This window comes from Rhea pennata, chromosome 28, assembly GCF_028389875.1.
Source record: "Rhea pennata isolate bPtePen1 chromosome 28, bPtePen1.pri, whole genome shotgun sequence".
In the NCBI taxonomy this organism is placed as follows: domain Eukaryota; kingdom Metazoa; phylum Chordata; class Aves; order Rheiformes; family Rheidae; genus Rhea; species Rhea pennata.
Window position 1 is genome coordinate 3,833,415 of NC_084690.1, and position 12,589 is coordinate 3,846,003.

Below are 12,589 nucleotides of genomic sequence, written 5' to 3' on the forward strand. Positions count from 1 at the left end.
CGAACTGCGGTTGCAAGGGCTGCAACGGCGGCGCCGAGGTGGCTCTGCGGGACCCCCGCCGCCACGGAGGCCGGGGCTCCGCTGGGCAAGGGCTCTCGCCGTCCCCCCACGGTGCCGGAGCCGGTGCACGGGCAGCCAGGGATGCTGCGGGAGTGGAGCGAGGAACGGGACCCCGGAGCATCCCTCTCCGCTGCGCTCACCCCGTGGATGCTGCGCGGGCACAGCGAAGCATGCGAAAGTCGGAGGAAAGGAAAAATCTCAGTAAGCAGTTCCTAAAAGTACATAATTTGGGGCAGAAGCTCCCCAGGGCCGTGCCCCACCGCCGGCAGCAGACCCCGTCCCTTCCCGTTGCCTCCCTGCGCGGCCGCAGGAGCACGTGCCCGCGGGAAGGGCGGCACTTAGAGGCCAAATGGATAATCTTCTCGACGGAGAAATCCGAGGTGGGATTTTCTGTTCTGTGCAAACGGAGCATCGTGTCTCCAATTAAAGTTTGGAGGATTCATCGAGGAGCCGGGGCCCGTCAGAAGCGGACATGTGCTGGGCTGTCGAAGTCAATCTCTTGCAAGAGGCACCTCCCCAGGCGCCACGCGTTGCCCATCGGTCTGCCTCTCCTACCGGGGCACTCCGCTGGGGGTGGTTTGTCTCCCGGATTGCGCCTGGCTCTGTTTCCTCTAAAGGGAAATAAATGCAGTTGCACAAACCGATTCCATTTCGCAAAAAGCTATTCCGAGTTAATTACCGTTCCTAATGCGCAGAGAAACCTGGACCGAAGATCAGGACTCCCTCGCGCTTGGAGCGGTACAGACACCACCAGCAGGTCCCAGGGGCTTCCCAGGGCAGGGAGCGAGCCGCTCCGCCGGCAAGCGGAGGAGCGTTCCCCGGGGAGCACCGGGCTGCCGGGGAGCTGCACAGCTGTTCCTGCAGCTGCACAAAGGAGCTGCAACTCCCGGTCGGAGCAAACGTCCACGCTGGGGTTGATTTCAAGGCATTAGCACCGCATGGGGAGCTGAAAAGCAATCTCCAAATGCAATCAGGCATATAAAGACATCAGGACGCCGCCAGGGCGTCTTTAGGCCTTTCCCCTCCCCGCCTCCCTCTGGTTGGTGCCCGTTTTTGCTGTGCTCGGAGCGCCCGCCGCGGGGACGAGGCGCCCCGGGGTCCCAGGTGCTCCGGTTACGTACAGAAATCCGGCCTGGCAGACGCTGTGGGTTTGGTGGATCATGGCAAGGGCCAGCACTGGAGGGAGCATCTTGCTACCTGCTGCGTTCGCCGTGGACAAGCGCCAGGAGACTTCGTCGCACGCGGGTGTCCAGCCAGGACTGTTTTGCCCCCCTCTCCAGCTGAGCGATGGAGGCACGAAGGGAGATCGATGAATTCGGTAAAGGGGGGGGACACAGGCTCCCGCGTCCCGAAGCAGACGCGCTGGCCTCCCTGGGGACGCGCAGCTGCACCAACGGCTCAGTCCTCTTTCGTGGTCTGCTGCTGGGAAAACTATTTTCATCATCCTTCGCTTTTCGCCCTCCGCAGCGTGGGGCCGAGGCCGAGCCGCCGCGGGGACCCCGGCCCCCCGGGAAGCCCCCGCACTGGCCCCCGGCTTCGCGCCGGGCAGGCGGCTCCGTGCCGCTCCCGCCTACGCTGCCGCTGCGAGCGAGTCTCGTCAGACGCCCTGTTACTGGAATTCAGCCTCCTGCAAGCTGCCTGGACAGGGTTATTACAGGATATTATACAGACCATTTGCATGGCCACCTTCAGGTCATTTCGATCACTTTAAGCTACTTATCTGCCCATTTTCTTCCCCATAATATTTGCCTAATTCGATTACTCTGCAGCCTCAGCATGCTGCAGTGCAATAATCAGGAGATATTACCCAGAGCAAGTCAGCCAGATCCGTGTTGCCAGCCGCGTCCCTCCCCAGCCCGCTCGCCCACCGGGGCCAGCTCCTGCCCTGCCTCGGGGGCCGCAGGGACGGCACGGGGACCCGTGCCACGGCCACCGCGCTCTGCCCTGCCCGGCCCAGCCCCGGCCCCGTCCGGCGGTCCCAGCACGGCCCTCTGTCCTTCTCGCCGCGAGCACCTCGGTGCAGGACGCGGCAGGGCGCCAGGACCACGCGGGTACGGCCAAGGATGAGCAAGGTCGGAGGAGACGGGGCCGAAGCGCGGGGGAGGACGGGAGAAGAAGAGCCGTCGCCGTCCTCGCCGGGCCGGACCCCCCTCGCCGGCTGCCTGGCGCAGCTCCGCTCGCGAGCCCGGAGAAGCCGGATTAGCTTTGGGGCTTGTTTCAGTCCCTGCGAGCCTGGGGGAGCGTCGACAGGCCGGCCCATGCCAGGCCCTTAACGAGAGGCCCCGAGTTAATTGGCAGAGGCGGCCGGCTAAATGAAGATTCAGTATGCACGCGAGGAGCCGGGGAGCTGCCTGTTTGCGGAGCTGGGCGCATCCAATTTGCGTCTGCAGCAGCCTTGGGAAGCTCAATTAGGCCGTCTCTGGCTTTCCTAATCAAATCCAGCGCCGTCTTCGGCACTCGGAGCGGAGGTGAAGGCGGCGCGGGGACGCTGGGGACGCCGGGTGCCGGCCGCGGCGCCGAAACGCCGTCGCAGGAGAGCGTCCCGAGCCTCTCCAAGGAGCAAGGGGGGATCGGCGCTTCCCTGCGCTGATTTGCTCCCCGCAAACCCCTTCCCGGGGCTCGCCCGGCTGCCGCAGCGCCCGGCTCAGCGCCTCGCCTCGCCTGTGCGCCGCAGGCAGCCCCGCAGCTCGGAGCCCGGAGAAGCTCTCGGACCGAGTCGCTCACGTTTTGTCCTTACGGATTTTTCCCCGCCAGGCTGCCGGATGCGCCCCGGTTATCCGGCCGTTTGGAGCAACGCCGCCGAAGCAGCCCAGAAAAACGGGCTAATCCTGCTGGCGTGGCGCAGGCGGCCGGATCCTCGGCTCTGCTGGACTCGCCTTGGACGAGCGCCGGCGTTTAAAGCGCAGCTTGCCTCTCCGCCCTGCGCTGCCCTCCCCGGCGCGCTCCACACCGAGCGGCAGGGCCGGCGGAGACGGCACTGCTCAGCCGGAGGCGGCTGCCTTTCCCTGCTTTCCCCGGTTATTAGTATTTTGTTATTATTATTTGTCCTATAAATAAAAAATGAATGCTCTCCTTTGCGGAGCGCCGCTGAGGCAGGGGGTTTCCTAGATAAGAGAGGCGCTTTTTTTTTTTTTTTTTTTTTTTGATGGTTCTTGAAATGGCTTTCCCAGGGGAGACTCGCTTTGAGTTGGCAGGATCTGCTTCTCGGAGAGGTTTTTGATTATTTGGAGTGGTATCATTGTTCTTTGCACCCTTTTATCCTCCTTGACATTTCTCGGAGGAAGCAGGGATTAAGTGACAGCGAAAGGCGAGCTCGACGCGGTCCGCAGGCGCCTGGCACGCGTGCCCTGGGGGCAGCGCTGCCCTGAGACAGAGCCGCTTCCCCGCGGATCCGGCGGATCCGTCGGATCCGTCGGCCGACGCCGGCCCGGGTCCCCTGCTCCGGTGGAAACGGGGCGGGAGCGTCAGCCTTGCTCTCTCTCGGGGGCCCCCTCCGCGCTCGGCTCGGCTCTCCCGTGCCGTGCTGGGTCTCCCCGGGCGCCGGATGGGGTTTTCTACCCTGGTTTATTGGGAGAGCAGCCCCGCGAGGCTGGAGGAGCAGCTCCCGGCCCCGCCGGCCACGCTAGCACCCGGGATGTGTCCCACCAAGGAAGGGGGAGGCTGAGACCAGCAGAAGCCCTCCGTGTGCTGCCTGGGACTTGCAGGCGTCTCTTCCACCTGTACAAGCTTCATTAAATGCCGAGCACACCTCCGGGGCTTGGAGAGCCGTAACCCAGCCTGCGCCTGGTGCCTGCACCGGCAGCGTCCAGCACTAACACATTGCAATTAAACGGAGACCTGCTGAGCAATACGGGCTCTGCCCCGCTGCTGGCTGGCCACGGGGGGCTTTTCTGAGCCAGGCGCTCGGGAGGACGAAGCTGGGTTCAGGCAGGAGCATCCCGCAGGCACCGGTGCCACTGTCCGGCACCCAGCGCCGCGCGGGGCCGGGGCGATGCCCTCCCACCGCCGCCACGCAGCTCTGCCCGGAGCAGCGGTCCTCGTTTCCCTTGCCCCGCTGCCTTAGCTTGCAGAGCTGCAAATGTTATTAATGCACATAAAAATATCTGTAATTAAGCCTGGCTCCCAATGCCAAGGAAAATGAAAGCGGTAAATCACAGCCAGGGCGAGCAGGGAAGCAGCTGGCTGAAGCCGCTGCTCTGGGTCGCTGCCTTGCAGCCCCAGCCCGGCCTGCTATGTCCCTGCTCAGCGGGGCGACGGCGAAACCTAGTTTCAGAGCAAAAGTGGCTGCAACTGGAAGCGCCCGGCCCAGCGTGAAAAAGCCTGGAGTGACAGGTAGCGCTCAGCCGGGGGAACGATGCTCCCGCCGTCCGTCTGCGCGGGGAGGAGGGATGCTATAAATACTGCTGCTGACACAGCAAGCAGGGCTCGGAGTGGAAGTTGGAGACAATAAAAATAATCAAGGGACTTGGGGATATTGCCAGAGACCTGAGGGGCACATCATGACAGCAGAGCAGGAAATAGCTTTAGACATCTCCAAGAGGCCTGCAAAAGGCTAAGGCGGGGGGGGAAGGGGGGGATTCGCCGGGATGCTGGCGGGAGCCGCTCGGCTCGGCCCCCCGTCCCTCCCCGCCGCGGCAGCGGCTCCAGGGCGGCAGACGGAGCGGGGCAGGGCGACGGGAGCAGTCCTTGGGGGAAAGGAAGACACTTCCGTGCAAAGCAGGGCTTAGCAGCCCCGCGCTCCGGGTGGCGGAGCAGCCTCTGCGTGTGCTCTGATGGCTAATAACGCGGTTGCGCTTCCGCCGTAGCCTTTCCCGCAGCAGAGGCGCTGATTCCAGCTCTCTCGTCCACCCCGCAGCCGCCTTTGGGAAGCTTGCGGGGACTCAGCTGATTTGCTATCTGCCGAACGTGGCAGAATTTGCCGCGGAGCCCCGGGGGCGGCGGGAGGCTGCCAGACGCAGCGGCGGTGTGCGTGGCCCCGTTCCCGCAGGGAGCCGGAGGGCCACGCTCAGGAGGAGGCAGAAACCCTCGGAAAACCCCTGCAGCAACCTGCCCTTCTCCCGATCCCTCCCAATCCCGCAGCTTCCGCCGAGGGCAGCGGCGGCTGTTGCAAGCAAAGCAACCTGCTCCCCACCCTAACGACGAGTGGCCCCCTGCCGCCGCGCTGCGCTGAGCCCCTCGCTCCGGCGCGGCAAAGCCCCCGCTCGGCTTCGCCTCCAGCCCGAGCAGCGCCGGGACGGGGCCGCGTTTGCCCGGCTGGGACAACGGCAGCGCCAGCCCAGGGTGGGGGGAGGCCGGGCAGCGGGGCCGGCGGGGCGGCGGGAGGGGGCTGTGGCTGTATAGGGTTCGGATGCAGATCCGAAGGAGGTAAATGCAATAAGCATGAATATTCATGGCCCCTTTCCTTCCTCCCATCGCAGCGCTGATGAGCTGCCTTCGAGTTAGGAGTTAGTCGTTCGTCATTAATGAGCCCTCGGTTATTGGGAAAGGGAGGGGCAGACAGGAGAGGAAGGGGTGAAGGCGGCATCTGCAAACTGCTCTGCGATGTCCGCGGGAGCCGCGGCAGCACCGGGCCTCGGCAGCGCCGCCGGCCAGGCGAGCGCGGGGCCGCCGCGCAGCCCTCTCCCCGCTCCGGCCAGACAGCAGCTAAAAGAGCTGCTTAGCAAAGCAGCCACTTATTTCCCCTGCCTCCCATTTGCCACAGCCACATCGCTCGTAATGGAGCAATTTCTCCTTTCCTACTGCTGGTATCGCGGCGGAGCTGCTTCGCGCCGGGCGGTTAAAATACGCAGCAACGGCTGGAGGCTCTCTGCGATTTCAGCTCTTCCAATTGCCCTTTTCACCTGCTGCTGTGATTTTCCCCCGTTCTCTGTCCCCGCACAATAACACTGCTTAAGATCCTAAAAGCCCACTGCAGCCCCCCTCCCTCTCCTTGCACCGTTGCGTCCGGGGGGAGAGGGAGGGATGCATCTCCTGTGCACCCAGGGGAGAGGGAGGGATGCATCTCCTGTACACCCGGGGGGAGAGGGAGGGATGCACCTCCTGTGCGCCCAGGGGGAGAGGGAGGGATGCATCTCCTGTGCACCCAGGGGAGAGGGAGGGATGCATCTCCTGTACACCCGGGGGGAGAGGGAGGGATGCACCTCCTGTGCACCCAGGGGTCAGAGGGAGGGATGCACCTCCTGTGCGCCCAGGGGAGAGGGAGGGATGCATCTCCTGTGCACCCAGGGGAGAGGGAGGGATGCACCTCCTGTGCACCCAGGGGGAGAGGGAGGGATGCACCTCCTGTGCGCCCAGGGGGAGAGGGAGGGATGCACCTCCTGTGCGCCCAGGGGAGAGGGAGGGATGCATCTCCTGTGTGCCCAGGGGTCAGAGGGAGGGATGCACCTCCTGTGCACCCAGGGGGAGAGGGAGGGATGCACCTCCTGTGCGCCCAGGGGAGAGGGAGGGATGCATCTCCTGTGCACCCAGGGGAGAGGGAGGGATGCACCTCCTGTGCACCCAGGGGAGAGGGAGGGATGCATCTCCTGTGCACCCAGGGGGAGAGGGAGGGATGCACCTCCTGTGCGCCCAGGGGGAGAGGGAGGGATGCACCTCCTGTGCGCCCAGGGGAGAGGGAGGGATGCATCTCCTGTGTGCCCAGGGGTCAGAGGGAGGGATGCACCTCCTGTGCACCCAGGGGGAGAGGGAGGGATGCACCTCCTGTGCGCCCAGGGGAGAGGGAGGGATGCATCTCCTGTGCACCCAGGGGTCAGAGGGAGGGATGCACCTCCTGTGCGCCCAGGGGAGAGGGAGGGATGCATCTCCTGTGCACCCAGGGGTCAGAGGGAGGGATGCATCTCCTGTGCGCCCAGGGGGAGAGGGAGGGATGCATCTCCTGTGCACCCAGGGGGAGAGGGAGGGATGCACCTCCTGTGCACCCAGGGGGAGAGGGAGGGATGCACCTCCTGTGCGCCCAGGGGAGAGGGAGGGATGCATCTCCTGTGCACCCAGGGGTCAGAGGGAGGGATGCACCTCCTGTGCGCCCAGGGGAGAGGGAGGGATGCATCTCCTGTGCACCCAGGGGTCAGAGGGAGGGATGCACCTCCTGTGCGCCCAGGGGAGAGGGAGGGATGCACCTCCTGTGCACCCAGGGGAGAGGGAGGGATGCATCTCCTGTGCACCCAGGGGGAGAGGGAGGGATGCACCTCCTGTGCTTTTTTCCCCACTTTCCTCCAGCTGTAATCCCTTTGGCTGTTTCCTGTTCCTAGCTCTCCCACGGCCCACGCCAGCGAGGTTCAAAGAAGGGCGAGAAGGACGATCTGAGATTGCACAGGCCTTGCTTTTCCTCCGACCCTTCCTCTGACGTCTCTGCGCCTCGCTGCTCCGCGACACCTTCCCTGCTGGGCATCTCTTCTCCTTGGAAACCCGCAGCTGCGAGCCGGCAGCCGCGCTCCTGCCCCTCAGCTGGCTGCCTCCTCCCAGCCTCTGCCTGCTCTTAGCTCCTCGCTTTCCCTACCGCACGATATAACAGTTCTGGAAAAGATAGAAACCCAGCTTTGCCAGCCGTGCATCAGTCTCCCAGGCGATTTCCGCATTACCCTCTGGTCTGGCTTCCTCCACAACGGACCTGCACAGGCCGTTGGGCCCAGGCACCAGGGAAGAGCTCAGGGCTTGCGACCGAGCTGGGAATGCTGCCGGATCCGCAGCCTCAGCTTCCCACTCCGGTGTCTAAGCTGCATTTAAACAAGTATGGGGGGGAACGTTAAAGAATATCCTTTTAAGCAGCACCAAATCCTGGCACGACGTCAGCCGAGCGGCACCGAGCACGTCCTCAGCAAAGTCGCTCTGTCCCGAGGAGCTGGCAGAGATGCGGCAGCCAAGTGCTGGTGTTCCCTAAATCTCGGGTGGCTTTTGCAAAGCAGAGATGCCGCCCAGACTGATAAAGACATGGAAGAGCAAAGGGATGGCAGGGAAGAGCCTCTGGCTCCTCGGGATCTTCCCAAGGGCTCTGCTGTCCCAGCCCGCCCTCCGCCGAGCCGCAGGCCCCTTGTTCTGCCTTGGTGGCTGCCGAAATGAGCCCCCACGCACGCCCCAACGCGCAGCTGGAAGGAAGCAGCAGAGCGACGGGGGTCCGGCGCGCGGAGCCCGTCCCCGGAGCCCATCCGCTGTGCCGCCCGCGGCAGCTCCCCCCTCCCATGAGCACGCTGATGCATCGGAATTTAATGCAGTTTCCTGACGTGGGGCCCAGCCGGCTAATCCGCCTGGAGAGCGAAGGCGCGGGCAGCTTCATTCAATCATGTCCGAGCCGCTCAGGCGCTCCCTGCCCCAATGCAAACCCTCTCAATTACTCTGCCCTAACATCCCGTTAATAGCTGGAAATCTCATTCCCTGGGACCAGCTGCAAATGCCGCGGATGGGGGGGAGCAGCCCAGCCCGGGCTCCGGAGCTTTTAGTGAAACTTGATTTGCTTCGTTGCCTGCCTGTGGCTGAGCGTGAGGCCGGAACCAGCCCTCCTAACCCTGCTCTTCCCCAGGTCGCTCCCGAGCGGCTGCAAAGCCCCCGCGCTCCCCTCCGCCTCGCCTCGGCCCCGGGCTCCTCGACCCCTGCTCGTCCGTGGGAAAGCGGAGCCGCTTCCCGCGGGTGATCCCGGCCCGGGTAAGGCTCGGGCCGACCTGTGCTGCTCCGGCCGACGGGAGCGGGGAGGCCGGATGCCTCCACGAAGGAGAGAGCAAAACAAACATCTTCCTTCGAAGGAAACCCCCGGAGCGCTGCGCCCTCGGCCCAGCTTTCCGCACGGGTGCGCGGGGTTTCGTTTAAACGTCAGGCACGATTTGGGCCTGCCGAGGCTGATGCACGTGCGAGTGTCGGACCCAACTGCTCGGCTCCGCGCGCCTCGCCGGCCGGGCTGAGCACCACCAGAAAAATCCCCCAGCCCTGCTCCCGCCAGCGGCAAACCAACAAATTCCTGAAGAGAAGGGGAACGGTGCAGCATCTTGCGATGGGGTCGTGGCGGAGCCAGGGAATGGGGAACGCTGCCCACGCAGCGCCGGGCACGTGCCGGACGGGGCTGGAAGAGGGAAGGGGCCTTTTTCCCGCAGAGAAGCCAAAGAGGGAGCGTCGGCTTGTGCAAAGCAGCAGCGACGGAAAAAATAGCCTCCGCTCGGCATGTAGCTGTCGGGGTCCATCAGTGTCGGGGTGGCGCAAGGACTCCTGCAGCCGATGGCTACGAGCTCGCTGCCGCCAGCCGCCCTGCAAAAGTGATCTCCAAGGAGACTCCCGGAGGGAGCGAGAGGGTGGCTGGCTGCGCCGGGGAGAGACCCGACGGCCTCCCCGCATTCGGGCCCCGCGATGAGCCCCTGGCAGGTGCCCTAAGGTGCAGAGCCCGCCGCGGGGCTCAGCGTCAGCGGGAGGGTGGAGGCGCGGGGTCCTCCCGGCGGCCGCGAGCCCGCACCCCACGGGGTCGTTTCCCGCAGACGAGGTGCAGCACAGGGATTTGCACCGGGATTTGCGCTTGTTCCCTTTGGAGCCAGGGCTCGCCTGGCCTCAGCTTTAGAAATAAAACAGAAAAAAAGTCTCATCCATGCAGGGGGAAAGCAAATGGGCAAAAATCCCGGGGCCTCGGGGGCGAGAGCCAGAACCAAAGCGAGCGTGCCCGCGGCTCCCGGGGTGCTGCGTGCCGGCGGCCCCGGCGCCGCTGCCCTGCCGTAACTCTCGGCTCTCGCGGCACGGCTGAGTTATGGGGCACTTCGGCGCGGGGCCTGGCTCCCATTACTCACGGCCCCCGCGGAGAACCCTCCGGTGAGCGAGACGTGAGACGCTGCAGCGCCGAGCGAGGCCGGGCAGAGCGTCTCCCCCCGGGAGCAGGCGATTCGCTGCGTTACGGAGGAAGGCGAAGCCCTGGAGCGGGAACCTGCAGCCCCAAACCGGGCTCTGCGAGCCGAGGCAGAGCTTGGAGCGTGACGTGCCTGTCCCTGCTCTGGCCACTAGGCTGCAGTTCCCTCCAAGGATTGGGAGGAGAGCGGAGGAGTCCTGTCCTCCAGCTGCCCACAGACCGTATCCGACACCGCAGGAGCTGCCAGCAGGTAAAATCAAGGCAGCGCCGAGACCGGCATTGCTTCTGGTCTCTGATACGGGGCGCCCGCTTGGAGAGCAGGGCCAAGGTGCCGAAACAGCGTCCTGGGAGCCAAAACAGCGTCCTGGGAGCTCGGCACATCCAGGCGGTGGAGGGACGAGTCCTCACCTCCCTCCTTGGCGGGGTACCCGCGGCCCAGGGCCTGCCCTGCTGTCTGCCCCACCGCGCTGCCTCTCTCCTCCCAGCCCCACGGCGCTGGGAGGGGGCAGAGGCTGGTCCTGCCCCCTGCGGATTACACTGCTAATGAATAATCCACCACTTTAACAACCTTTACTCCCGTTAATGTGATAATGCTTTGCAGAATTAAAGTCTAAAGCCAAGAGTGTAAGCAAATCCAACTCGTGTTAATGAGACTTAAATGGAAGGAGGGGAGAAATCTGCTGGTCACGTCTATCGGTCCCTCTAAAGAAATCAAGCCCAGCAGAAGGGGAGCAGTCCTATCTGGACAGAGAGGTTTCTTCATGGCTCCTCCCCAGCAGTGCCAAGAGGAAGCTAGAGCTGCTGGGTGTCCGAGGCCTTTCGATGTGGTCGTGCTGGTACTGGAGGAAGAGAAGCAGCAACCTGCAGGACACGGTGTCTGCCACCCGCCACCCTCTGTGCCGGGTCCGCCTGGGCCTGAGAAGGCAGCAAGAAGCACCCAAAGCATCTGGAGCAAAGTTGGCATCTGGCCTCTGCAGCCGGCTCGGGCGAGTAGCAAAGCACCTCATCACCAGAGCCGCGCAGACCTTCCGCCTCCGACCTCCTCCTCCGGCTCTGTTGGTGCATCCCTTTTCTCTTCCGAAGAAGAACAGCAGCTCATCACAGGTTGCATAGCTTCCTTGCAGAGCCACAGCCCCCTTCGCACCGAGAGCCAGGCTCAGCCTGCTCGGACTCTGCCGGGCTTCTCCGAGAGCTCCCCTTACTGCATGCCGGAGCAAGGACAGACTTCAGACGGGAAGGCCTTGCGCGTGCCGTCATGCAGTTGGCTGCAGGAAAGCCGCTTTCTCCGTTGCACCCCTCTTCATGTCTTCCCTCCTCCGAAAGCGGAGTGCAACCCCTTCCCGGCCTGACTCCCACCCCGGGAGCAGGAGCCGGTCACGATGGGAGCGACCGCGTGAGGCTCCCCACGCCGGGCTCGGCGTCTTGATTTAAGGAGCTCCCAGTAACACGGGCTATAAATTCCCCCAGAATAAATTATAAATGAGAGGCCAGGTAGCTGGCTGCTCCTGATAAAGCTGGAGCTGGAATGTGACACAATCAATACCTGCAGTGGGAGCGCTGCTGGGATTAACCCCGCGGGACGCGGCGCTCGCGGCCGTGCCGGGGCTCTCCGTGGGGCGGCTGCTGAGGCCAGCTGAGTAAACGGGGTCCTTCAGCTCAGGCAGGACCTGAGGGCCCGGCTCCTCCCCACCGGAGAGGCACGGACCCCCTTCTCCGCGGCTGAAGGTCTATTTGTGTTTTCCAGCTTTGTCCGGAGAGAGGGTGCGAAGGACCCGGGCGCGGAGCGGGTCCCTGTGGGACAGAGCGCAGCCCGCAACGTCCCGGCACCGCCGCCCGCTCAGGCCTCGGGGCCACCGGGGCCAAAGCCAGCGGGAAAATCAAAAGCCGCCTGCGCCGAAAGCAGCAGCGGCAGCAGCCGTTGGAGGCCCTGCGGGAAGGGGGTCTTTGGTGGCCGCTTTGCACATGAAAGAAACAAAACACCGGGTAAATCCATGCTCAGAGCTGTGCCTCTGCCTCCCAGGAGCAGCTTCGAGGACAGAAGTGCTTAGATTTGATCCCCGGGGGGGCTGGGGGAGGCTTTTCCTGGTCGCCAAGCGAGTCCCAGATGTGGAGGGGGAACAGCCCCGCTTTGCCCCGGGGAGGCAGGAGAGCGGAGGCCGAAGGGGAGAGGGGAGAGCGGCGACCGAAGCGGGTACTCGCCTTCCTGACGGGGAGGCGGAAGGCGTCTTGCGAGGGGCTGGGGCTGCTTTTGCTCTTGCTGCTCGAGTCCGATCTCCTGCGCTGGCAGATGGAGGGCGGTGAGCACCGGGAGACAGAAGCGGCGGCTGCCTTCTGCCGGGACTGGCACTTTTGGGTAATCTCACCGCCAGAAGACAAGCGTAACACACAGTGCAGCGAGCCACTCGGAGACCTGACAAAACCAAAGCAATGCTGGGCAGCCAAGGACACTGCTTTTCACCGCTGTCTCCTTTTTAGGCCCTGTGAAAGCACAGTAACATCCTGCTAAGTAAGAGTCTTTTTTTAAAAAAGAGGAGGCAAGCCAGGGAGATGAAGAGGAAAAAAAATAGGATGGAGAAGGATGTTGTTAAGTGAGAAGCCTCTCTACTGCTTATTACTCTGATCTCTGGTTGTTTCCTCCCCTCCCTTCTTTTTTTCTGGATCTTAACTCAAAGAGCAGCATGATTTTTGCATGCTGACTGCTTGCCAAGGCAATACGCG

The 12,589-nt window shown here is 63.9% G+C and overlaps 1 long non-coding RNA gene across 1 annotated transcript; it reads right to left on the reverse strand.

Moving 5' to 3' along the window:
- Positions 1-264: 264 nt before the first annotated feature.
- On the reverse strand, positions 265-978 carry LOC134152004 (uncharacterized). The gene is made up of 2 exons (XR_009960950.1): positions 762-978; positions 265-671 (listed from the first exon to the last, which is right to left on the reverse strand). It is a non-coding gene; the product is annotated as an uncharacterized LOC134152004 (long non-coding RNA).
- Positions 979-12,589: the final 11,611 nt, after the last annotated feature.